General features: G+C 31.6%; 1 protein-coding gene across 8 annotated transcripts in view; it reads left to right on the top strand.

Moving 5' to 3' along the window:
• The window catches only part of LOC121119063 (CUGBP Elav-like family member 1), a 220,002-nt gene that overhangs the window by 101,642 nt on the left and 90,618 nt on the right, over positions 1–27,742 (top strand). Inside the window, exon 2 of one of the 8 annotated variants that reach the window (XR_011780286.1) lies at positions 6,407–6,507. The exons of the other annotated variants lie outside the window; for them this stretch is intronic. The gene's annotated coding sequence lies outside the window, so the exon portion shown is untranslated. The remainder of the gene's footprint in view (positions 1–6,406; positions 6,508–27,742) is intronic. 8 annotated transcript variants of the gene reach the window in all.

The raw sequence follows: 27,742 nt of genomic DNA, 5'->3' as shown, positions 1-27,742 counted from the left end.
AAAAAAGAAGGTCATTCGATCAAATTATGAGGCAGAGAAAATTATTTTAATTTTTTTTTAAATTAAAAAAATATATATCTTTGGACACCCCTGAACCGGGTTGCCAGATTAGCCTTTTTAAACTGGTTTGACTTTGAAAAATTAGATTTAAAAAAAAATTATTATTCATCCCAATGTTTCAGCCATTTTTATAAAAAATATTTTAATATAACAAAAGAAAAAAAATAAAGGATTAATAATTAATAGGACATCAGATAGCTTTAAACAATAAAAGGGGAGTTCACACTTTCTCGTTTGAATGATTCTGTGCGTCTTCTATAGTTTTTTTAACCAAATTATTGGTTTTTAAGAAGCTCAGTGAAATTGGGTTTACAAATAGGAACCAATCCCCTCATTAAAATATCCAATTGATATGAGGTAAAAAACCAGGCGATATTTCAGTGGCTCTAAAGGCCTAGTGTATCCATCCATTTTATTAATCATTATTGACTTTTTGATTAAAACTAATAAATTTCTTGCTATGGCCGCCTTGATGCCTCCTTCCATAGGCCCGAAAAGCTCCTTAAGTGAAATATTAGATTTGGTCTAAATTTAAAAAAATATATATTTTTAATTTTTTTTTATCAAACCTATTTTCATTAAATTTTATTTAATAGGTTATGTGGTCCATTAAAATATTTCATGTCGTAACACGGCTCATTATATTGAAAGGTTGGACAATGGACATCCCTGATCCAACCGTTCAAAAGCTGAAAATTATAAAGCCAAACGCTGCTGTGTCTTTATTTCTTAACCTGTATTATTAAAATTTTCACAAAAATAAACGTCATAACATAATGTTGACATTCGATCAATAAAATCAGCTTTAGCTCGGACCTCATGTTCACAACGTCTTTGGAAACGTCCCACTGGGTAAAGTCCAGAATTTCATCGTTGTACCAGCTCTCAGGGATATTGTGGTGCTTTGGGGACCTTAATTGAAACCCCATTCAACATTATCCCGTATAAATAGTCCAGAGGTTTCGATTCCAGCAAGCTAGGATCCCAAGAACTCGGCAAAACATACATCAGATCATCAGAATCAAGAAAATGGAGTTTTATTTTTTTTGCTTGTGTGATAGGATGCCAGCTGCCAGATCCAAAGTTGGTCTTTTATGATGCTGCTCAAACAAAGAAAGCCTTTGGCGTGAATAAAACTGATAAACCCCTGGTATTGACCTTCAGATCCTTTTTGAAGATATAGGTAACGAAACTTGACCTTCACTGCTAACAAGCCATAACTTGCTATGGGTCATCATGATTCTAAGGAAGTTATCAATGTTTGTTTGTTTTCCTCGCCATAGGAGGATTTCAGACAACTTTGTCCGCTTCCAATTCACAAACCTCCGGAAAATCATCATGAGTGGGTCCTTATCATCCTGCTCGACTCTTTGTCTGAATTTTTGAACAAATTGAGTAGTGCACCTGACCCCTTTAGCCCAAAATATGTCGTCTATTATACAATATAAATTGTACAAAATACAAAAAACTGTACAACGTTTTTGTTCGTAATTTAAAGAAGAAGGGGGTATGTACTTAGTCTCCATTAGTGTGTGTTTGTATTAAAACCGGTTTATAGAAGATGGGACGAGGATAGAGAAAATTGCGAATAATCAAAAGAACTACCATCATGACTCATAATAATAATAATATATTTAATTGTATTGCGTACGTAATAGAAAAGTTCAATATTCTTCGAATTCCATGTTTATTATTTTTTTTTGTTTTCCATTCTTAATAGAGCTCCGGGGTAGAGATTATGGCATAGTGCATAAGTCGTATCGTATAAATATACTTAGGTATTTTCTAAATACATTAATAAGGAACAAAGTATCGATTTTTATTTTTTTTTACGTTTTACTCAGTACTAGGAATAAGTAGAGTCTTACGCTGATTATTATTAGTTTAATTTTTTAATACGTGGATGTACGTAATTGGTTTTAATATGCACGCATTATTATAACTAATATTAATTGATTATTGTTAATAGCATTACAATAATACCTACTATGGAATAATTAATTTTTTTAAATAGGAATGCATTCATTTGGTGCGTTCCCATTGAAACAATCTTGATTAAAATCATGGAAAAGAGAAAATCCTAATAATTTTTTTACTTTATATTTTAAAAAAAATCCAAAATATCAGAGTCATATTTGACCCAATTACAGGGTTTATATTCCAATTTCCGGTATGATTTATCGGGTTGAAACTTACATACTTGTATTACATTAATTTGAGCAATATTTGTGAAGAAAATATAACTTTCTGTAAATGTATAAGTAGCCATATATCTCGAACACCTGCTGTTTTCTGATTTTTTTAAATCGGGTGAGAACTCTTCTTCGTGCGTGTCAAACTCCAATAGAGGTGGTCTAGCTGACGGGAATGGCTCGTAAGACCATCTACTATGTTAAGAAGAGGCTAGACCACAATGAGGTCATAAAGAGCAAGGAGGGCTCCAGAAAAAGCCCATCATTAATGCAGATACCCTCAAGGATGTATATCACCAACAAGTAAAGATTTTTCATCATACCGTCTGGATTTCAATCCCCTCGAATTGACATTTCAGGCCACACATCGAAAGGAGGTCCTGTAGCATCTGTCACCCGAACGTTGAAGCTACAATGGCCTCTGTCGACGAGGAGTGGTCTGCCATGGACCTAAATGTCATTTGCAATACTTGTAAATCTTTTCGAAGGAGGCTTGTCGCCATCTGTGCGGCCAATGGCGGCTGATTATAATAAGTGAATTTGAATTTGTTTATGTATCAGAAAGAGATAAATAAAGGCTTTTGTTAAATGTATAATTAAAGTATAGCGGGCGTTTCCTTTTTTCTTTCCAAAGTGTATAAGTTTCAAGTTTCTACCCGGACCAGGAACTTTATCTATGAAGATGGTCTGAAAAGTTTCCGACCTCAGCGTAAGTATAGCAGCACTTGGAAATAAAAGCCATTCACATCTATGTAGCATCTTTTGACAGTTACCTACCATAGTTTCAAGCATTTTGGATGTGCACCTTTAATGTAACCGTTGTTTGATTGAGTTCATGCGAGTGTTTTTCTGAAAATGTATAAAACCTTTTATTTTTGGGTGGGAAAGTGATGGCGACTGTTTTTGTTTTTGGATAGTCATGGATGTATTTTAATCAATTAAATGACTTATATTAGCCACGATATGGCCGTTTCCAAATTTTATCAATTTTGCTTACTTTAAATACAATTTGCGACGCACCCAAAGGGTTTATAAGAATAATTTATAGATAGAAATTGACGATAATTGTAAGGTTACATGACTATAGAGTGAGTTACATAATTTTCCCCCCTACTTTCCAGGGCTGCTGATTTGTAAATATTTGAAATGAATGTCCACTTAATTGATGTAAAAGGTGAATTATTTATCTCACTTTTTTTCTTAATCGCTGTGATTCCAATGAATAATGAAATGACCTACCTTTGGATATGACTTTCTTGTCTCCATATTTTTACCATGCCTCTTCTAAGTAGCAAGCATAATCATCCCTAGGTACATATGAGTACTTATTACATATATTTAAGACTTCCTTTAATAAAACGTTTGTTTACCTTCTTATTTAGTTTGATTTACTTACTAATTTAATATAGATAATAAATAAAACATTGATCCCAAATGTGTACGTCAAGACGTGAACATTGTATTTACATATTTTCCCGTATATTTATTTTACATATTTCCATCTTTCTTTTTATAAACAAACATCAAAATAATATCCTCAAATATCAACAATCAAGATAGGGCCGTAAACCCTAAGCATTTTTAGTATGCTAGTGTATTTCTTATTGGCAACCTCAACAGTATTTTTTATTTATCTTTTGAAGCTGTTATTCTTATTCTTGAGGAGATAACATCTAAGTATAAAACAATCACTTATGTGCGTTATGATGAAAGATATAGAGTATCAATGAGGATTTGTAGGGGATCTACTTTCTTTATTATAAAATCAAATTTGGTCTGTTTGTCTACGCCTAATTACTTTGGGCATGACAGATAGGGCTGTGTCTATCTTTATTTATTTGGTCCAGTCTTAGGACGGGTCCTTAAAACTGTCGGCCCTTTGGACTATCAGTAACTAAAACTGATGAAAAAAGAAGAATTAACGTTGAGTGACGTCATCATCGACCAAACGTTATAAGTTTTAGGACTGATTTGGAGGTCTGAACTGGATAGAGCTGCAGTCTTTGGCCCTAAATACGGACTGACACAACAATAATGTCAGATACTTTCGGTAGTATATAATATACTAGACATTAGATATATATATTTTTGAAAGACAGTAAAGGTTTAATTGCAGTGTAATTCCTTGTAGGACTCGGAGTATACATACTTGGGGATTGATGATGAAATAATTCCTGAATTATCGTTGTAAGATAAGGTGTGGGATTTATGTTTATTTCCTTCTTCTAATAGCTGATTGCAGCTAATTTAATGAAACGTTATGATAGCTAAGCTGCTCTTCTACAAAACATCGTTCAAATTGTAAGGGTTACTATGTTAAATTTCGCTTAAAATTATAACCTTACTCATAGGTGCAATTGGTACGAAGGTATGCCCCCAAATTTACCGCGGATCCAGTTCGTGTACTGATTTTTTTTTTTTTTTTTTTGTCTCAAACGCGGTTCAGATTTTCTTATTTCTTGGATTGGCCGTCGAAGATGTTTTTATTGTTTTAATCATAGATAAATATATATATTGAGGGAGAATAATATATTTCCCCCTCTTTCATAGCTGCTGAAATTTACCATATATTAGCTTAGGATTTCCAGGCCGAAACCCAGCAATTTTTACGTATAACTTTAACGCAATAGTTTTTGAAGGTTGTTGATTTCAACTTATTTCTTATTATGCTCTAAATATCCCTTCAGCTTAAATAGAAAATAAAAAAATTGGGGTTGGACTGGTTTAATTTAAAACTCGGTCTAGACCGATTCTATAAATGAATTATAAATGATGGCACCAATTTTCAAACTAGCAAAAATTGACTTACAATAGCACCATATAAATTTAAATGTGGTGCAAATTCGGATAGGGAAGAAAAGTGGTCAAGAGATTGAGACTGAAAAAATCTGTTACGATTTGAAAAGGATTAAATTATTATTATGATTTACGATCTTAAATCTCAGCCTAGACTGAAGTATCAGTAACCAGTCGCTTTAGAAAAAAACAACTCTTAAACCCGATCTGATGAAAAAAAGCGGTCTTAAACTGAGCCTCAACACTAAATTACGTACAAAAATGTACAAGTTGACAAAGTCATAAAAAAATATTTATGACATTGCAAGTTTTATTAATGCAGGGTTCAAAATAATGACTGACCACATGGATTAATATGTTAAGTTTTATATTTATATGTAATAAGGAATTGAATATAATACGAATTATATTTAATTCATATCATATAACTACAATTACTCTCAGTTACATACTCCTCCATGTGCTTGACCTATTTGAGATTATATGCATTAATAATAATAAAAAAAAAGAAAAAAGATCAAGTTTCATAATTTTCACATTTATTTTAAATTTTTTCTTGTTTTCTCTTTTTCTTTATCATCTCTGAAGTTTGCAAAGTACATCAAAATAAACCAAAAAATGTTGTGTTTCACGATTTTTATTTAATGAAATGCATTTTTTTCTTACTTTTCGTTGCGCACAAAATTAGTATTTGGGTCATTCAAAGTGAAATCAGTCAAAAGTGGCACATTTTTCAAGAAAACCATCTTCAATTTTTTTTTAAATTTAACACATATTTTAATATTAGTTAAAAATTTCAAATTTCAGCCTTTTTTGTCATTCAGTTCAAGATTTAGGAGCTATTAAATTTTTGCCCTCGCCGCTAACTTCCCTATATTTAAATTGCTGTATTTGGAATGTTTTTGAAGATATCGATTTACTTTAAAACTCATTTGATGGATAATTGTTTTATCCTCCTGTTTTTTTAATATATAATCCAACAAAATGAATTTTTACCCATAGGGTCACGAGATTAATATTTTGACCTAAAAAAATGTAACGTCCATTCTCAATTTCACACAAATTTTTAAATCTTAATTTATATTGTATCCACAAACCTATACAATAAGTTCTTAGAGATTCATGCGATTCCAATTCATTGCTACATGCTAAAAACCAAGCATATATATTTCAAACACTTGATTATAGTATTTAGTTAATGGTATATATTTTGTAGAAATTTGTTCTACCTAAAAATCATCTATTATAAAATTCAAATGAGCTATATCTGCAATGAATATAATCATTTCCAATAATTAATTACATCCATAAATATTTACCGATTACTTATTGTATTATTATTCTATTATTTATTTCAGGTAAGAATAGTTCAAGCTGGCAACAAATCTCAACACCTGTGTTCCTGTTTGTTGACGTCCACACTTGTTCCGTACAAGTTTTACACCTGATCATGATATAGGTATTCATGTAGAAAGAATTAGAAGTAGTGTTGAATAAGTCCTTATTTGTTTAGTCGAGTCCAGTCTTGGGGCCGGTCCTATCAGTCATTGAGACCAGTTGTTAAAACTGTTGGCCCTCAGTACTAGAACTGATTAAAAAAGAAAAGAACAAACGTTGAGGGACGTTATAAAAGACCGAACTTTATAAGTTTTAGAACTAATATACAGGACTGAACTAGACTGGACTGAAACTGAACTGGACAGGACTACATAAGGACTGACATGAAACTAATGCGAAGTATTCATATACGGGGTTTTCGAAAAGTCTTGGAATGTTCTCCAAATGAAAGTTTAAGTGGTTTCGTAGGCATTTTTGTATGTAAACATCCGGTTTGAACTTTTTGGTGCAATAGTTTGAGAAGTTAGGTAGCTATTTAGGTCAAGTTAAGTTCTTTAATTTGAAAAATGGAGCTAAAAAAAGAGAGTTCTTGTCTGCGCCGGTACGACCAACAACAACAACATAATCATGCTCTTAATCATCAACCAGATGGTCTCGAGGGTTTTCTCTCACGGTATTCCGTTTTCCAGGGATTTATCGAGGGTTTTATATTATTATTTTGCTTGTAAATAATAGGATCAACAGTGAAAGTTTGTTCATCACTGAAGAGAACAACCCTGTTTCCGTAATGTTTAAGATAATTCAGGATGCATTTACAGCGTTGGAGACGTGGTTTTTTTTTGTAGACCTGACTAAGTGGAGATCGCTTCTGAAACTTTAGGCACTTAGCACCGGTAATTTTTACAGCTCCTGTCACTGCGAACCTTGAAATAGTTTTTTCCCCGGCCAACCTAGTCATTTTCATTCTTGTGGCTTCAAAGACCTCTCGGACAGGTTCTGGAGTTAGTCTGGTTAATTGCCCCTTTGTATATGTTGTATATGTACAGTAAGGGAATTTGAATGAAGTTTACATAAATGTTCAATTAAGACAGGGTTGGGGGAGCCTTTATTAATTAATAACATTCATTAGAAATAGTGATGGAAACAAGCCGTAATTTAACCAGTTCAGGCATGAAAGACACAAACCTGCTAATATTTTAATTCAAAAAGGGAAACTGCACCTCATTTGAATAGGGTTACACTTTTTTCTGTTCTAAAAAGAAGTCATATCAAAAATACAAAGAAATAATATTCTTTACAAAAAGAAACTGAAACATTTTCGTCTCTTTGAGTATTTGCCGCAGGTTGGAATATTACTTTTAGTCTTGACTGTTGTATATCAGATATTGATCAGAAGAAGAAAAGTAGTGAATAAATAGTATTTAAAAGGGTAAGGGAGTCACGGATTTCAGGTCATGTGTCTATTTTGTAAGGACTTATTGACAAATGACACCTTACTCATAGTCATGATCTTAGTATTGGCCTGAAAAAATGTTACAAACTCCATCTATAGTAAGAAAGGAATGTTTTAGCAATAAAGACAGCGTCGGAAGGCCTGACATTCCCCTTGAAATACACCGAAAAGGTTTAGTCGAGAGGATTGGCATCAGGCTGTAGGGGGGTATCTAAAAAGGAGTCAAAATAATTTTGCAAAGGAGGAGATGGGTTAATTTCATTGCTGGTGTGTGTCAAAAGTTGCCTCTCTACCCTGACAATGCCCTTTCCACCCACTTTTTGATAGTTATCGGGACATTCTGGTGTGAAACCTCGAGATTCCATGCATGATCCCTAATGAACTTGAGGGGATTAGCCTGGACTGTTTTCTTTAACTCTTCCGGGCCCAGTTTGGATTTTGACAGAGCTTTTCTTCCTTTCCAATATTTTGGGCTTACTGACGGCGTATACAGTGGTCTTGGAGACGCCTGATTGGAGTGCGTGAATGGAAATTTGTCGATCACGTTCAAGTGTCATTTTCTCGACTTGTATGTCAGCTAGAGAGCTCAGATTTTTTGTTTTGTAATAAATTGTTTATGCTTTAAAATATCGAAATATGAATGAATTTCAATCACTCAACAATTCATCAATTATTGAATTAGTATGCGGTCAGATTTAAATGGACCACGTGATATTCCTTTGAAACATTGGATACATGTGTTTATGAAGTAAAAATATATTAGGATGTTCTTCTTCACATGATTTTTTTTTTCAAAATTGTTTTAATGTTGACTCACCCCATATTTGCTTATATTGTACATATTATATAGTTAGTTAGTAGAGTTGAGTGGTGTATCAAGTTACAAAAAAAAGCTGAAAAAAACAGAGGAGGAAGTCGTGAATTATTCTTGTTTGTTTTCAATATATATGTATGTTGTTTGACTCACATTGGGATAGTACTGTAGCTACTGCCTACATAGCCACAATGTGTACACCCCCCTTAATCATTATCATAATCCCTGCAATAATAAGAGGCATTTCCTTTTACATATGTCTAAAGTTAGAAGTTTCTCTCGGTGATATTGCCATAATAGAAAATTGTCCTATCTTTGGAAGGGGGGAGAGGGAACTATAACTGTGGACATTTAAACTTAATAATATGTCATGGCCATTTGTATTAAAATGATCAAAAATTACACTATTATATATCAATTTTCCATCGAATATTCATTCATTGCGCGATCCTTGTCCAAGTACTGTAAATCCTTCCTTTAAACAGATTCATCTCATTTTTTTGGTTTCCCCTTGTAATAATTTACTCTTTGTATAAAATCAAAACATATTCACAACATAATATATTCTTCTGGAAGGATGTCACTTACTCGGCCAACTAAGTTGAACAGAGGTTTTTGCCTCAGTTTTTTTGTTTCTCTGTTGATCGCTATTACGACATAAGTTACAGACCAATTTTTATCTAACTTTGTACGAAGATTAAATATGGTCCCAGTAAGAGGCCATTACATTTTCAGAGGTGAAGGTCAAAGGTTAAGGTAGCACAAAACGTTAAAAGTACTTACTCAACCTTAACTTTTTTACATGATATTAAGGTACAGAGCTCAAACTCGTGTCCTTATATAGGATTAATATTGTTATACCGAATGGTCCATTAAAATCTGAAAAATTTGAATTTTAAAGTTCAAAATGTTATAATTAATAAATTAATTATAGGATTTTAACAAAATTAATACTATCGATAGATGTGTATTTTAACCCTCTTAATAATTAATTTAGCCACCTTAGCGGCAAGGATGGCTTCCAGGCGTGGCTGAAAGCATGGTACCGCTGCAGATGTTCTCATGACATGGCTTCCAAGTGCTTGCTAAAAGTGGCTTTGAGGGCCTCTTTGCTGGATGACAGACACTGCAGGCCTTCTGTTGGACATACACCCAAAATGTGTAGTAAAGGGATTTGCATCAGGGCTGTAGGGTGGCCAAAAGGGTAAAAAAATAACTCAAAACTCATTCAAAAGAGTCTTGCATAGGAAGAGATGGGTTTCTTTCATTGCTAGTGTCAAAAGTGGACTCTTTGCCCTCACATGGCTATTTCCACCGACTTCTTTGACAGTCTGGTATTAAACTCTGAGATCCCTTGCATGTACCCTTATGAACTTGAAGGATTGTTTAGAGCTGTTTTTCTTTAAACTCCTATGGATCCAGTTTCGCTTTTGACACAGCCTTTCTTCTTCTCCAACGATTTTGGAATTGATGACAGCCTAGAACGGGAGGCGCCAAGGAGTCAGCGAATGGAAATTCATCGATCATGTTCAAGTGTAATTTTCCCAACTTGTACGTAAGCTAGAGAGCTCAAGTTTACCTTTTTTTTTTGTAAGTAATTGTTTATGCTTCCATATATCGGAAAATGAATTAATTGATATCAGTCTAACATAATTAGTTATTGAATCAGTATGTGTCCTGATTTCAATGGACCACCAGGTATAGTAAAAAATCCAATTTAGCAAAAATGACAATACAGAGAGTTCTGAACTTTACCGTTTGCATTTCTTTCCTTGCTTAAAATAGTTTAAAAGTTGATCACCAAAAATATTTTTATTCCATTTTGATGTCGTAAAATAACGATAAAACCAAGATTTGGGACATTTTTGGTGATATATTTTCAGGGGTATGAATAATTTGAAACATAACATTGGTTGCTTAGTCTTAAATCAAATAAGCTATGGAATTAAATATTTATTATGGAGTTGATTATTGTTATCAATTTTTCGTTTTGTTGGTCACAGCCGAGTCATCAGCAAACATGACAAAATTGTGTTCGTTACATCACAAAAATTAACAAGGGTATTAATCATTTTGAGGACAAGTCTTTTCTCCTTTTCGTGATATTTGTTCAAGATTGTTCATATGTTCACACGCCACGTATGTGTTTTTAATATATGGACATAGTAAATATATATATTTATATGTTCGTTTTAACATAAATACATTCATGTCTTGTGATTAATTAATCGCAGGACTAAGAAAGGCGGGGGGGTTGAGCGGAAGTCGTACACACTTTCTCAACCATAATTATGACGCATCTAACTAACGACCATATGATTTACAACCCTTGTTAATTATACATGTATTTCTCGTGAGTGTCAAACATTTTTTTGGAAAAATTTGTAGGGAAAAATTCTTATTTTTAGTGGTATCCTGCAGTATGCTTAAAATAACTACAGGGCAGGCGGCAGGAAAACGTGGATTGCTAATTAATGTTTAGTTTCTCATTACTATGAAAAGCTTTATTGATTATTTTTTTATATTATTTTACCGACGTCCTTTTTACATAAACAAACTATACTAATCATTTAGTCAGTACTCGTCAGGAATGCGAAGGCATAACTTAAAGAGGGACACGAAGTTCTTGTTGAGTTTGTTGAATCCTTAAAATCGTTGGCATTTTGAGAATATCAATAAAAAAAATCAATATGGTAACCCTGACCATTTGTAGAATTTTTGGAATTGAGCAGCTTAGCAGTCATGTGATTCCTTTAGATCAGCTACTAGCCGCTTTTATGAAGGGGAAGAAAATGAGCAAGGAGATATACAATAATTACTCCCATGTCGATCTTTAATTTTACTCTGATCCCAACAAGGATTTACAATTTTAACTCTGCCACAAATTCTCCGGGTGACTCTCTCCTTCATTTATGGGCACATGTAAATGTTCGACCCGCTCTTATATTAATCAACGGCATGTCTTCAATTGTATGAAGTATGAAAGGAACTTTGACTTTAATCAAATTTATAAACTTCTAAATCAGTCGGATATGGAATAAAATTGGTCCAGAGATGAAAACTGTAAAATTCGGTCACTGAATTTTTTTTGGTGCATTTTCGAATCGACAACCCATATATTAAAAACACATATGTGGCGTGTGAGCATATGAACAATCTTGAACAAATATCACGAAAAGGAGAAAACACTTGTCCTCAAAATGATTAATACCCTTGTTAATTTTTTTTGGTTTGGTCTTAAATTATTTTATTTCTATACGGATATGGACCAATATTTTGGTTGGTCTAGACCAGTGGTTCCCAAAGTGGGGGTAGCAAGATCATTTCCAAAAAAGAAAAATATAATTTAAATTGTAGCATCAAAACTTAAATAATAATGAATGTAAATATTTTTTATAAGTCTCTTCTGGATCATTTTAAAAAGAAAAACATAACTGGATAGGCACTTTTATCCACACAGCTAACCATTGGTCGTGTTAAATGGAAGATTATTCAACTTTCATGATACTAAACACTAAAAACAGACTTTGATTCCAAAACGCTTGAAGAATTCTAGATTTCTTTCTGTGAGGAATGAGTACCCACATCTGGCTTAAGCAGATTATTGATGTGAGAATACCTTTTATATATTCACTTATATCCAACTCTTCGAGTTGCTTTGTCCAAAATTAATCCTAGAATATATTGCGTTGCTCAATGCGCATTGCACAGTGTATATCCGTCAAATGAAGACCTTGATTCGTTTATAAACCTATTTACACATCCCTAGTCTGTAATGTTATTTGTCTCTGAGTATCAGCTTTGAATTTATTTACAACAAAACAAAGAATTGATAGTTTAAAAGTGATTCCAAAAAGTACATAAGTATTCCCGATATTATATTTACAATATATTTGATTATTTATGTATTTCTAATTTATATATTCTACAATCCTATATAATATTAAAATAATTTATATGAGTGTCTGATTTTTGTTCGTCCCGCATGGAAAAAATAATCATAAAAATTTCAAAAACAGAGAAAGATACAGACTTTAGACATAAAATGAAGGTTGTTTAGAATTCTAGGTTACGTAAATATGACTATGTTCTATTATGATGAGACAAAATTTTTGGGCTCTATGGGGGAACTATGTTTTTTCGCTAATAAGTTATTTTCTTTAATAAAACAAGATCGATTCCCCTTGTTTAAAAGTTTTTTTTTAAAGAATGGGTTGTCGATTCGAAAATGTACCAAAAAAAATTAAAAATCTAAAAAAACGAATTATTGTACTAGAAGGAAAAGGGAGAATGTATAATAAATACGGAAAAAAGTAAGAGAGCATTAGTGATCTAGTCTTAGTATGTATCAGAAAATCTTGTATACAAGGAGGTTTTAGAATATAAATTTACTTATTATATATTTTTTGTAGATCCCTTTAGATTATAATTTTAACATAAAGAAACTAAATAAATATATATTTAATTTTTTTTAATTTTTCATTGGTTATCTTTAAGATAGCCGGTTCGTACTTGTATATTTGATATATTTTTCAATATATATGTAAAATTAAAACTTTTATCTTCAATCAATATAGTCAAATAACTTCTAAGATTTACATCTGGGTTCTACTATATAAGGATTATATGACTTTTAAGTAATCTATTTGCAAAAAAAATGCAACCCAAATTTTATATGGATTTCCCAATGAGAGGTGTAAGCGTTGAACATTATCTAGCTAAATATTTTAAGAGTCAAACTCAAAAAAGTTTGGGAACCGACGACAAAAAAAAATAATTGTTTAAATTCAGTGACCGAATTTCGATCTTTGACCGAGTCTCAACACTTATTCGTCTACATTGATGTTAAGTTTTTCCTTACAGTAATAAACATGCTGTAATCATATATTTTTTCGTATTATTACAAAGAAACACCTAATAAGAAGTGGAATAGGTACGTACTATGAATGAAATTTGATAACAACACCGCAAGACTTTATTTTCTGGTGCCTCATTTTGTTCTCTATTAATTGTTTTTATTTTTCATAAGGTTTCCTTTCTGCGTATACAAACTACACTTAAATGAGGGCAAAATAAATTTACATAAATGTATCAAATTCCCACTCATCAGGAACGTTTCCTCCCAAACAACAGCAACAATAGGAATAAGTCATACACATACTGAAAAATGTACTATATGCGAGGTTGTGTGACAGTCTGCATCTTGGGGACGTAAAATAAATCTTTTAAAGTGCTATCTATGAGAGTTACATACACCTTTATTTTTCCAATAGATGGCTTTAGTAATTTGTATATCGTGTTAGTATAAGTACAATGGGTGTACACTAGATGGGGTTAGGAAGATAAGATTTCTTAGTAAAAAAGCTTTAGTGACAGTTTTGTGGTTGTTTGACTCAGTATTATTTCAGTCCATATCAAAAATGGACGCCAGCAAAGAGAGAACACGCCATATTGCAAGATGAGTGACCAATTGTTGAAAATATGTTTAAAATAATGGAAACCGTCGAATTCGACCATCATGTTAGCAGTGTTTTAATTTCAAGGAAGGTAGGTCCGCAGGGGTGGGCTGGAGGCGTGTAGTCCTTCCCCTCGATTAAGGAATTTTTGCCTTTTAATAAAAATATTTAATATTTGAAATTTAATTTTTGTATTTTTTTTCCAAAAATTTAATTTTCTGTAAATAAGTTTCATTTTTTGTGAATAGCTGTGGATTTTTAAATTCATTTTTGTGAGAATAGCTATGGATTTTGGAATGTTTTTTGCAAAAAAAAAAAAAAAAGAAATTCATTTTTTTGAATAGTTTAGTATTTTCGAATTAAAAATATATTTATCACGCAATTTTTCCTCAGAAAAGAAACCAAAAAGAGCCCAAAGGCAATTACCCACTTCCCCCAAATATGGAATTATTATTCCATAATTGTTGGGAATTGTTCAAAGTTTGAAAGTAGCCTATTCTAATTAAACCAATCAACGTGCAGAACACTGATTAGGAGAAAATAAGCAAAAACATCAACAGCTGACAACAAGATACACTGTGTATTTTTGTGTCAGTCAAGTATCGCCCTGTGTATTATTATCAAAATGAGGTGATTCAAAGTATTTTCTTACAACGGAACGTCAGCATTTTGGGATTGCTATATCCCTAGAAAATTCTTATTCACATGTTGGAGTTCATTTCTTGAAATATCTTTTAAAAAAGTGTGTATGATGGCTAACAACATGTTAAAGTAATTTTTTATGTGGGTATGTTATTATGGATGGTTCATTATAAAGTATGCCTCCTGAAGCATATACGAATGGGGCAAAAATATATTTAATATTACATTTACATTAATTACCTAAAAATAGATTAATTTGATTAAATTGCTCATTTGACTAATTATTTCCCCTAACAAGTTATAATTAAATAATTAGATATGCCCCGTAATAATTGCTGAGGTATTTTTTACGGTAATATGATCAAGAAAAAACATTTCCATTTTATAATAAAAATTCAAGAAAAGGAGAAAATCGGTCGAACAAAAATTATTCAAGACTGAACCACAAAAAAAAAAAGAAAAAAGTTTGGTCTTGGACGCAGTCTTAACACTAGTGATTTCTTGCTTTGTCATCATTTCTTTTTTCCCCTCAAATTTTGATCATATGTGTTTTGTTAAACTCAAATGAAATGAATATATGTTTATAAGAATTCAACAATATTTACTACTTCAGAAATCATGGTAAAACTAGGAAGTTTATACTCCAACACATGATTCATTTGCCATTTTCTTTAGTCGTTCTTTTTTCTAATAATTTTTTGAATTAATTTAAAAAAAATTGTAAGGACTTTTATGTACGTGTTTTACAACTTTAAATAGTTTTATATTTCTAATTAAACATGCATATATTAAATGATAATGAACATCATAAAATTGCATACATACTAATTATGATATAATGTAACTAGGGTTTGTTTTTACACATACATTATTACTTGTCTTCATTTATTTTTACATCCAATTATAACAAATAACATTTTTTTTTTGCATATAAATGTTCATACTAGGCTATAGTGATGTGGATCTATTCCAATAATAATCTATTCAAATTGATGTAGAAGAGATCGGAGACAGTTGGTAAAAGCTTTTTTTTTTTCATTTAAACAGCTATAGTCCAAAATTTACATTAGAAGTATAACGTAGATCATATCAAAAAAAGTCAATAAATTTGACCACCTTTTTTTCGAAATATTGAAGGTGTGTTCAAAAAGTAGGATGCCTTTCCCAATTTTGCGAGTAACGTACATTTGCTGAGCTGGATTTTTTTATTTTAGTAGTCTTGCCGCGAACATATATTTACTGTTTCAGTTATTTAATTTGTTTAGTTTGTTTGTAAGAGACATAACGGTTAGAAGTATTTTGACCACATCTACGGGTACAGTTGTGAAATTTGGCATTTTCATATGCAATTTGTGCATAAATTTTTCACAGGTATGATTTTTAAATTTTGGCGTGTTTAATTTCAGTCAGGTCTGAATGAAAAACTAAAAAAACTGTTGCAACTCTCTCTGGTCTACCCTACAAATAACTACAAGGACATATTAATCATTTATGTCTTTAAATCTCTACTTATGACTTAAATAACTTTTGATACGTATCATTATGACTTATGAGTATTATTATTTTTCATTAATTAACATAATAGTCTAAGAGGATTAAGTGCATGGAATTAAAGATCTTTTTCTTCCCAAATCGGGATTGATTTTATGACGATTATTATACGATTAGGATATTTTCATACTCATTTTGTTCTTAGTTTTTATCCTATCATCATAATAACCTAGGTAAATATATTACTATTGATTAAATAAATTTAAAAGCAGGGGATTGAGAAAATCCAATTATGAAAAATATATACTATATGTAGATTAGGGTGGCTCTTATTAGGGTATACTTTATAAACCCCTGTCTTTATGTTCATTTGCTCAATCTATATAATAATGCAAAGTTTATCAATTTGTCTGTATGAATATATAACAACAAGTCACCGGGTGCACTGAATATAGTGCTCCATAATGTATATCACAAACATATTTTGATCTAAGAAAATTCAATGTAGTTCTATTAATAAACTATGTCAGGGTTGTACAAATGTGCATCGAACTTGTATACAGGATGCACTGTAAATTGTGATCCCTGATGTAAATCATACAAATATTTTGATATAATAAATAATAATATAGTCATAGTAATGAAATATTGCAGGCGTGTACTTGTATACAAAGAAAACTGTTTTTTTTTTCTTCTTATTGGTAGCTTATGTATATCATAATTCATGTGTGTAAACTTTAAATTTTGAATTAAATATAAACACTGCAATGTGAAAATGAATTTTGGTTGTTTTTGTTAGTGAGTGCTCTAAAGACTAAAGTAATCATCAGTCACGAAAAATACCTTCTTTTTTTCAATGTCTTATTTTTATTCTTTCATTCTTGAGGATAAAACACATAAGAATTGATATAAGTATTGTGTAGTTACGTGTGTGCATGCTCACGAAAAACAGAGAGTAACACTAAGGATTTCTTGGGGAGATATCAATCTAAATTATTAAAGCAAAATCTGTCGATTAGGTGACACCTATGGTAATTACTCTGGACAATGCCGAGTACTACTCCGATTTGTTTTTAAGGGTGAAAATATCTCAAATACTGTTATATTTGACGGAGATTCAGAGGTGGTGGATTCTAAACTTTTCACTCAAATTTTACATTTCTCAACCTTAGCCTACGTTTTCATTTTTAAACAATTTGTTTTCTAATACGGACCCCCCCCTAATCAAGAGTCCCCTACAACTGTCCCTACTACTTACCCGAATATAATATGCATATTGATCATTTCCCCCTGTCTGTCATGCCTACCCATAACATATTGGCTAAAAGGTCCCGGGCTTCACACATAGATAGCGCTATTTTTTTAATATTATTTACCTTATTTTTGGTTAGTATCAACTTTCAAAAGACAGCTGTCAAAATTTCATGACAATTTGTTCGTTAGTTTGTAGTTATTGTGCTATGTGTGACGCTACTTTTGTTATTTTCGTCTTTTCTTTGTTAATTCCGCGAATTTGGGGAATTCAACCCATGTGCTACGTAGAGTTAATGTGAGAGAATTAAGCTAAAAAACGCGAATAACCCATATAACACCCATTTGACGTTCGAATGCACCTGTATGCTTCTGAAGTGGACCGATGTACAATTTTTTATATTAAACTTGCATTGTATTATCTTTAAATTAAGGAGGTTCTATTAACATTAATAACTCTTATTTGTTGAAAAGCACTGTTGTAATATATGTATAACAAACTAGCGATAATCGATTTACGAGTATTTGTGAAGTTAAACAGCAAATCATTCCAGAAAGTGTCATACATATTTCGTCACTTACTGTAAGTAATATGTGATTATATAGTATTAGACAATTTCTTCGCCTTTTCATTGAAGAATAACTTGCGTTGGATAGCTTTTTTTCAAAGTGCAATATTCAATAGAGGGTAGTTCATTGGTCCATTTGGTTGTGTGATAACATTTTCGAGTTAGGATCAGGGTGTTTCCTCTAGGTAATAAGTGACCCATCAGAAAAAAAAACAAGCAAGAATGATTTTTCACTATATTGAGTGTGGATTACATTTGTATTCTTTGATAAATTATCCTCCATTTCTATCAACAAATTATTCTTATTTATCCTAAGGGCCTGCCAAAAATCGTATTTAAAGTAGCCAAAATTGACCATCAAATTAAAAGAAGGAAAATGAGTAGATTTTATTTAAAAATGCATATATATGCCAAAAATGCCAATATAATAAAACTTTAAAATTTAGATTTTCTTCTTAATTCTTTAAATCAAATAAAGAAGACAAACTATATCTAAATTTTTTAAAATCTTTATTCATACCAGAAATGGAAATTCCATTTCTTCCCTAAAATCATATAGCAGACATCTGATATTAGCAATATTTTTAATTCAGAAATATCATAAGTCTTTCTTCCGTCTTCTCCTCGCACTTTTATATGTGTGTATCCACATGCCCAGTGATGAAAATACGTGGTATTTTGTAACGGGGCCCTTTGGAATTGGTAGTCTGAAGAACGAACTTTCTTTTCCTCAGCTGTTGCCTTTTTTTATATGTTCCTTTAATTGATTAGATGAAGTTGCACTAATTAATTATAATTAGATAACATAGTATTACATTTTCTCCATCTAACCTAGGAATCTTTTAGTGCAATCCATATGCATAAAGTATATTTCGTTTTCTTGGAATCACACATTAAGTTCCAAAAAATAACTTTTCCCGAGCGCGTTGTCCATGAGCCACGGCGATTCCAGTTGTCATTATTATTTAACTCCTGAGTAGTAAACATCCTTTCCTATATAGATTCAATTATATTCAAACCTGATTGAAAAATTGTGTGTGATCATAAAAGACTGAAAAGTTATAATTCGAAGTTCTTTTTGGGCTGAGAGTAGAATTGGGGATCGACTGTGGAGTAATTCTAGCAAATGTCCTTGTTTATATCCTTTTCTCCTTCCTCTCTTGTCACAGCTGATTTGAGCTCTATATGGACTTTTAATCTACTTACAAGTACCTAAGGATATGTTCAACTACACACACTCAATTTTGTGTATTTACATACTTTGTGAAACTACATATGTATATATATTTAAATTCATTTTCTGTTACATTTTCATAATTAGTTATTCAGTAAAAGAACACATAAGGAATATTTATGTATATATATATATAAAGTCTTTGATTCTCAGGGGATATGAAAAAATAAATGAAATTTAAATTCAAGTACTATTTGAATAATGTCACGATGATACACTTTTTGCTTCTTTTTTTATTACATACATACATATTATCCAAAATTTAATTTACTATGGTTCACATGTGAATTAAGAATAATATATAAATATATTTCATTGAAATGGTGAAACTTTTTCACAATTTTTACTTTTGTATGTATGTATATACAACATATTTTGATACTATTTATGTACTTAAGAATTACATACTAAGGTACATATTATGTTGATTAAATTAAACATATATACATACATCATTCAAAATTGTTTTATTATAAGGAAAAAAAAAAAAAAGAACTTGAATAAAAGTACAAGAGTTGTGAATCCTAAGCATTTTGAAGTGGGCGAGCTTCGTTGTTGCTGGCACATTCTTCAGTGTTTTTTATTTTATTTTCCACAATTTTCACATCACTTCTTATAGCTTATAGGCAACTCAATCAGTAATTATTCTTGAGATACGGAATATTTATCATGGAGTTGCCTTGAAGAAAAAAAAAACAACTTATCATAGGATTAGTACAAAAGTGACGTCATTTCTTCAACCTGAGATATGTTTATTATGAGTTTCGTTGAAGGTACAAAGTTTTCCAGATAAATTGGGAAAATCTTTGACAGCTTAGCACGAACAAACTAGATGGAATAGATGCAAAAAATTTTTTTATATGAAAGGTAAATTTAATTACATTCAATTATTTATAACGAGATCTGATTCTCTTGATAACCGCAGGCAAACGGGGTCGAAAGCATTGGAAGGCCCGTGCGGATCCAGCATTGCCATTGTAATAGTTCTGGTTTTGCACTTTTAATTCACATTCCGTGGATGTATGTAGTTGCCCATGGAAGAAATTACACCTTCCAACAAGACCACTGTGCACCGGTGTGTTTGTGCTAATGAATGACGTAGAGTAATGTTGAGCAGCTGATGTGGAGTTATAAGCCTTGACAAGAATTGGTAACATTTTGGGCATGGTAAAAGATCAATGAAATATATATGTATAAAATCAAAATGGTAACCCTGACGATTTGAAGAATATTTTGGAGGAGAACAGCTTAGCTCCCATGACGTTTCGTTCGATCGGTTACCAGCAGATTTGAAGAGGGGGGAAGGAATAATAATAAATTTCTATTCCGTATCGATCAAGAACATAGACAGGAATTACCCTGATGTTGATCCTCAATTATATTTTGAGTCCACCAAGGACTTACTATTTTATAACATGTTAAAAAAAAAAAGAAACCGAAAATCAACATGCTAACCCTGACGATTTGAGGAATGTTTCATAAGAGAGCAGCTGTCATGACGTTTTATTAGATCAGTTACTAGCAGTAATGGCATGGGTAGAAGCAAATTAAGAAAGCAATAGCCAAGAATTTATTATATTAATTAATTATATGGTTTCAGTTAATTGTATGCTGTAGAAAAGGAAGTTCACTCCTCAAAAATTAAATAATAATGATATAACAGCTCAGGAAAAAAAAAAAATAATGTTTAGATTGCCAACTCAAAAAATAAATAAAAATAAAAAAACGGACGAGCTAAAAAACTATTTATAAAAATCCGTGGAGATGCATATTTTTTTTAAATAAGTATTTTTAAAAATATAACATCGAATATTTTTCTATAATATAACCTATGATATTCCTCATCATCATGTATTTTGAATAAATTATAAGGGTTTAACGAATAGTGTCGTTATTGATCAGTTTTCAGCCTAAAATAGATATATATCGTGTTTAAAACAAAATCCAGAATCAATAAAAACGCTTAATAATGATAAAAACGATTTTTAATAAGTTTTATTAATAATATATTTAAGGTTAAAAAATGACTCTGAAGGATAATTGTCCAGAATTACTATCATCCCAGATATTTCAGAATTTAGATGACTGAGAGAAAAACTGAGATCAGTTCTGGTTTCCGCGCTGAAAGATAAGCACCTATTTTTGCTTGTATTGATTTTTACAAGATAAGTGTTCCCCTGTGTAATTGTTTCATATTTTTGTTGTGTTTTATTGTATAAGCCAACAAAATTAGTTTTTAAAAACTTATTGTATATGTTTATGATATATTACAATTTCTAGGGTTGTCGAGGTCAATAAAATCCCTGCCTCTTCCCTTTTCTCTTCTCCCTCTTTATCTTTCTACATCTCTCTCTCTCTGTACCTTTTCTTTAGCCTTGATTCTTTGTTTCTAATCCCCTCTATTCCTCCCTGCAATACAGACCCCCTCTTCTAGTTTATATAAGAGGGTTGTTTGATAAGTCCGTACAAAGTCCGAGCGATGGCACTACTGTCGCGTATCGAGGCTATGTTTAGTTAGTAGCAGTGCTTGGAAGAACACACACCAATTTTCAGCCAGATCAATACATTTATATCTATTTGGTATTCGTTTGAATCGAGGAATTGGCCGGAAAGATTATGGTGACTGTCTTTTGAATTTGCAAGAAATAATAATCATCGACTATCTGAAAAGGGTAACAGGTGCATATAATTCATCGCTGTTGGACCGTTTGAAAACAGAGCTGTAAGAAAAACGCCCACGATTGAACCACAAAAAAGTACTTTTCCATCAAGATAATGCACCAGCTCACACCTCAGCAGTTATGCTTGCAAAACTATTGGAAATAGGGGTTCAACTCGGGATGCCCAGATCACCAGCAATCTCACGCACCTTCACTTTTCTTCAGCGTCACTTGTGGCTATATGACCACTCCGAAAACTTTGAAACCACTTATAAACTGTTTTAATCGAAGGGGCAGAGTACGCATATTGTTTATAAAGTTTCTTTTTAGTCATTCAGTAGGCGTTTTGACTTTGATAAAGTAATGTTTCGTCAACACACAAAAATCTTTTTCGTCCATTTTTTGAAATTCATTCCACTTCCTTGATTCAAACGAATGTCAAACAGAAAGAAATTGACAGATCTGTCTAAAATTTCCGTTGTTGGTGGTATGGACCGAAATATGAAATGAGCTAAGATAGAAGCGGACCGTGTTTCAACACTAATATGTGTATATAATAGAGGTTTTCTTCTCCTTACTCCTTCCATTTCTTCATGCATATTTAATATATATTACACTAATTTATTGTCTCTATTTGTCGAATAATAAATGAAAGAATAATTCATTCTCCTCTTGGATTAAAAATATTATATTGTATATGTATATTGTAGGTACAAACACGGGAAGAAGAATAACACACGATTATGAAAAGAATTGTGAGTGGTGCCTCTTCTTTTTGCTTATCTTTGTTCTATTTTTTCTTCTATTATAAATAAATACATGAATAGACAGAATACATATTGTTAGTACTAAAACCACCACCATTCATTGGGTCCTTTTATTAGAAATGATCATAATAAAAAATCAAATTAAGTAACAACAGAGGAGCTTTTGTTCCTTCTTCCTCTTCCTCACTTAAACATGCATAAAAGACAATTTATCATCAGGGTTGTCCGCAGGATTATATACAGGGTAGGGCTGCAAAACGTGGACACAAGAGATGGATTTAGTATAACTTCAATATATTTATCTTAATAATAAGCAAAAAAATGTTAACAAAACATGTAGACAAGGTTTTTTTTAGGACTAGAATCGAGCCATGTTATCTGCATACAGCTTTTGGTACTTAGCAGACGTGCCGTCCTGAGTACAAACGTAGTTACCCTCCGGGTAGTTGGGTTTCAGCCATGGAAAGATGGTGTAGCTAAGACCCTTATAGTTGGCCTCCTGGCCGATTTTCTGTCCAGCCTTAAAAAAAAGAGACATCTTCTGTCCATCAGAGGCCAAAACGACAAGCACCGGATATTTAGTGGGGTAAACCCCTTGGACCTCTTCTTTTGTTTCTGCAAACCAGCGGTTGTTCCGGTGGTTGTGAAATTGATCATCTGTGAAAATCTTCTTGTCTGAGAAATTTTTCAGAATTGAACCTTTGTGATAATTTTTTTCCACATCTGGACCCTTCCGGCTTTCATACCCTCTGTCTTCATTCATCGACTTATTGGGATCCTCCTTTATATTATTCTCCCAACTTAAAAAAATCTTTGTATCCCTCTTTAAATTATGCCCCCCTCCATTTTCTGACATCCTGAGGAAGTCTTCTCCATTTTTTTTTCATCTTGGACACTTTAAATTAAAAACCAGGCTCCTAGAACACTTAACCATGTTTGTAATCTTCATCACATCAACATCAGCATCTAGTAGATCTGAGATACGCTAATTTTTGCTTGTTGCTCCCTCATGATGATGAAATAACTAAATGATTAGTATAGTTTGTTTATCTATGAAGGACGGCGGAAACAGATAATCAGTAAATAAAAAACGACATAAAAAATAGGCTCGTATGCATAAAAAGCTGGGTGTTGTTAGGAACTTTTCTAAAGCTTAGAACCCGTCAAAAATTGGAAATCGTCGAAACTTAGGATTATCTGTTTTTCATGTGAATCTCTCTAGACTAACTTCCTTTCTCTGTAAATTTAGAATTTATATTTTCCCACAGCCAACACTACGTAGAAATAGTAGTTCAATGTGCAATGTGTACTATTAATCCTAATTAGTTTGAAAAGTAATCTTTGTTTCATTTTTTTAGACTGGTGGGAGTAATCGACATTGCTTTGAATAACGCAGTGTTTTAAGGCAACACTCAAAAGTCCTCCTCAGACCAATAGAAATACGACAAAATAGGCTGCTTCAATATAGATTAAAACAAAATTTCTAAATGCATGATGGACTCGTCAATATTAAACATAAATCGTAATGCTCAAATTTGATTTTCAATCTACTATCTACTAATTCGATTGTCATACCCCTCAAGATTTAAGCCCAAGCATAATCCCCATTCCTCTAGTTCTTGCAGCATTTAATTACTTTTGTATTATCCTAGTAACTATCATTACGATTATCTTCTTTCTTTAAATAGTAGTTACATATTGAAGGGAATTTATTGGTTATAATTTTAATATGTATTCGTATTTGATACACATTTTTTTATGAAGACGATGAATCGTTAACGTCTTAATGAACTACACATCATTCCCTTTATTGTACCTTGCTACCTTTTATTCAACAAGAAACATAAAAAAATCACAAGATCAGGTCCATTTTTTAAATGTTTATGTAAACGAATTTGAAACGAGTTCTTTCTACTTTTAAGTGTGTCAAAGAAGATAAAAACACACCTTTTCTCCTCTTCGTCCGGAGAAAAAAAAAAATAATTAATTGGCCCAGAGGTAATGATAGGTATTAAAAAGAAGAAAAATAAAACCTAACAGATGCACAAGAAATGACTTTCATTTTTTTTTTGTGGGAGGTTGTATTTTTTTATTTTAGAAGATGCATGGAGTCCATCTTTAGGAATCATTGTAAATATTATTTTGCAGAATATAATTTTATTTTATGTGCAGTACTAAAATAATAAAATATACATATGCATTATATAGTAATTATTAATATTAATTGGTAATTTCTCAGATTTAAGTATGATTTGAAGTACTAAAATTTTTTAAACTAGTTTCATATTCGTCATAGCCTGAATTTTACGTTCTGTGATAGAAAACTTTTTTTTCAGCAGTTTTTGAGAAAATCAAGGGTTCATCTTGATTTATCGTATTTTTTTTAGAAATATGTTGTGTGAACATAAAAACAATCTTGAACAAAAATCTAGAAAAGAAGAAAATACCAATTTATTATGTTACTTTATATTGGCTACACGTCAAATTTAAGTTTATAAAAAACTAGGTTTTGATGACAGTGAAAACAAAATTAATTTATTTTCCAGTAAGTTAACACTGAAATCGACCTTCTTTGATTCAATGATGGCCTCCATCCTCTTTCTGAAGGCCGCACAAACCTTAGGGGTGTAGTCTGCTGACAAGCACTCTTGATGGCGGACTCCAAAGATCTCAGAGACACATGAGGGTTGTGGCGGTCATAATGAGATGCTTCTTCCTTCTGGCTCTTGATTTTTGCCCAAAATTATTTTTAATTATCCTTCGGAGCGTAACCTCGCTCATACTGATCTATACCTAGAATTGCCCTCACTGGATCTCTTCCAAAGTGGGGTTTGGCACGTATAATTAAGGCCTTTCTTCTTACTGTTCGTATCCAACCTTGCCAAGACTTTTTTTTGTTCTTTGGGTTTAATATCACGTTTTAATGCCATGTATGCCCGTCTGGCTGATCCTGTGGTTATTGGTAATCTCAATCAGAGTCTTCTGGGGCGCAAGCTTTTCCATCAAATAAATTGTTTGGTCTCCATTTGGCCGTCTTTGAGGATACATCCAATATTTATAAACAAAAACAATTGTAAATTATTATGATGATACAACATTACCTCGTTTTTCTTTATGTGAAAATTGAAATATGCCACATGGCTAATATTTCATCGACAAATTTGAGTGAATTATAGGCTTATTATTCAAATTTGTGGGATGAGATCAGATACCCAGTAAATTTAGCTAAAGTTTATAACTTTCATTTGATTTCAGACACTTATCTTATATCTGTGGTATTATGGGGGCGAGGGAATTTTTTGAAAAAAAAAAATCAAAAATATAATTTTTTGGAAAAAATCAAATATTAAACTGTGGAGGCCCCCGTATATTGGGTCTGAAATGGCTATTTATATAAAATCTGTCAATTTCTCATAATTTTACTGTAACGATTAATTTTGACGATTTTTAACTACAATTTGCAGTACACCCTAAGGGTTAATAAGAATAATTTCTTTTTAGAAATGGAGGATATTTTCTCAAAGAATACAAATGCAATCCACACTTAATTTTGAATAAAACCATACTAGCTTGCTATTGTACTGATATGAAACAGTTAGTAAAAATGTGTGTTGTCAAACTAAAATAGCTCCCAATGTTGGCAATGGATAATTTTCGATTCAAAGTCGGGTTTTTTTTCTTAGTTATCCAACAAATTTGAATAATAAGGCTATAATTGACTCAAACCCGTCGATGAAATATTTGGCTATATTAAGAAAGAAAATGGGATTTTCTACATTTCTTGATTTTTTTTCACGTACCACAACTCTGGTGATCTATTGTTAATTTTTGTGACTAAGTATTCTACCATGAAATATTATGTAATTACTTCGACCTTATAAAGATGTGAATGTTATCAATAGAAAATGAGATTTATTTTGTTGGAAATTACAGTGATTAGCAAATTATTTTATTACGTTAAGATATTTAATATATTGCAACAATTTAACAAATATGTATGACAATGCCGATTATGTGGTCGATCTTACAGTATTATATATTTGTTGACCTTCCGTACTACATAATGCAACTACGTTTGTCCATTATTCTGTAGAAGTATTTTACATTTTACAAAAAAATATTATATATCCACACATTATTTTCTCAAGTTGAAATGAAAAAAATAAAAAGTCATTCTTTTAATCTTGAGTTTCCCAGCGATTTTTTTGTTGAAAAGGAGTGATTATCCATTCATTATTCAACTATGTGTCATAAAATCGATTTTTTTTTATTTCAGTCAAAAATACGTTAGTTAATCATAGAAGGTTGTTTTTTTTTTCAAAATTAAATAGTTTAAATAATCGTCTAGAAACTATTTTTTCGAAGTATTATCAATTAATAATTAAGAAACAATGTAATTAAATATCAAAAATATGCACGCTAAACGCAGTACCCCCAAAAACTTTTTTTTAAATGAATAATAAAATATATATTTGAATATAATTTTAAAATATATTCTACAAATGCTACTATAAATATTGAAGGTTCTCTTCTCTATGTTAGTATTGCATATAAACGGTATTGGTGCTGTTATATTTATTAGGGCATAATTCACAGTTGTTGGCTTTCCCTTAAAACCACATGGACCCCCGTATTTTGTTCGGTATTCCTCTGTAAAGGAATTCCAGTCCCCAAATCCGTGCAGTAAATTTTGCATTAATAAGTTCTAAAGCACTTCCATCAAATAAAGACCATTACAAAGAGAGGACACGTAAAAAAAATAATATATATATATGTCTTTCTTTCTTTGAATGTTACTCATCTGGGTTCAAATGACAATATTACCGATGATTTCATTGCATACTTTCCCTGCTCATTTCATTTGAGTTAGGTTTGTGATTAATTGGATAATTCCATACATAGTTTGAAAAATGTACATTTATGTATATAGTTATAACAATATCGTTGGAATTTGTGATTTATGTGAAGTTTATTTATTAATTCTTATTCTCTAACAAAGACACCCCCTTCCCCTCTACA

This window comes from Lepeophtheirus salmonis, chromosome 5, assembly GCF_016086655.4.
Source record: "Lepeophtheirus salmonis chromosome 5, UVic_Lsal_1.4, whole genome shotgun sequence".
NCBI lineage: Eukaryota > Metazoa > Arthropoda > Copepoda > Siphonostomatoida > Caligidae > Lepeophtheirus > Lepeophtheirus salmonis.
Note: the sequence above shows the minus strand (reverse complement) of the source record. Positions and strands in the feature narration are given on the sequence as shown.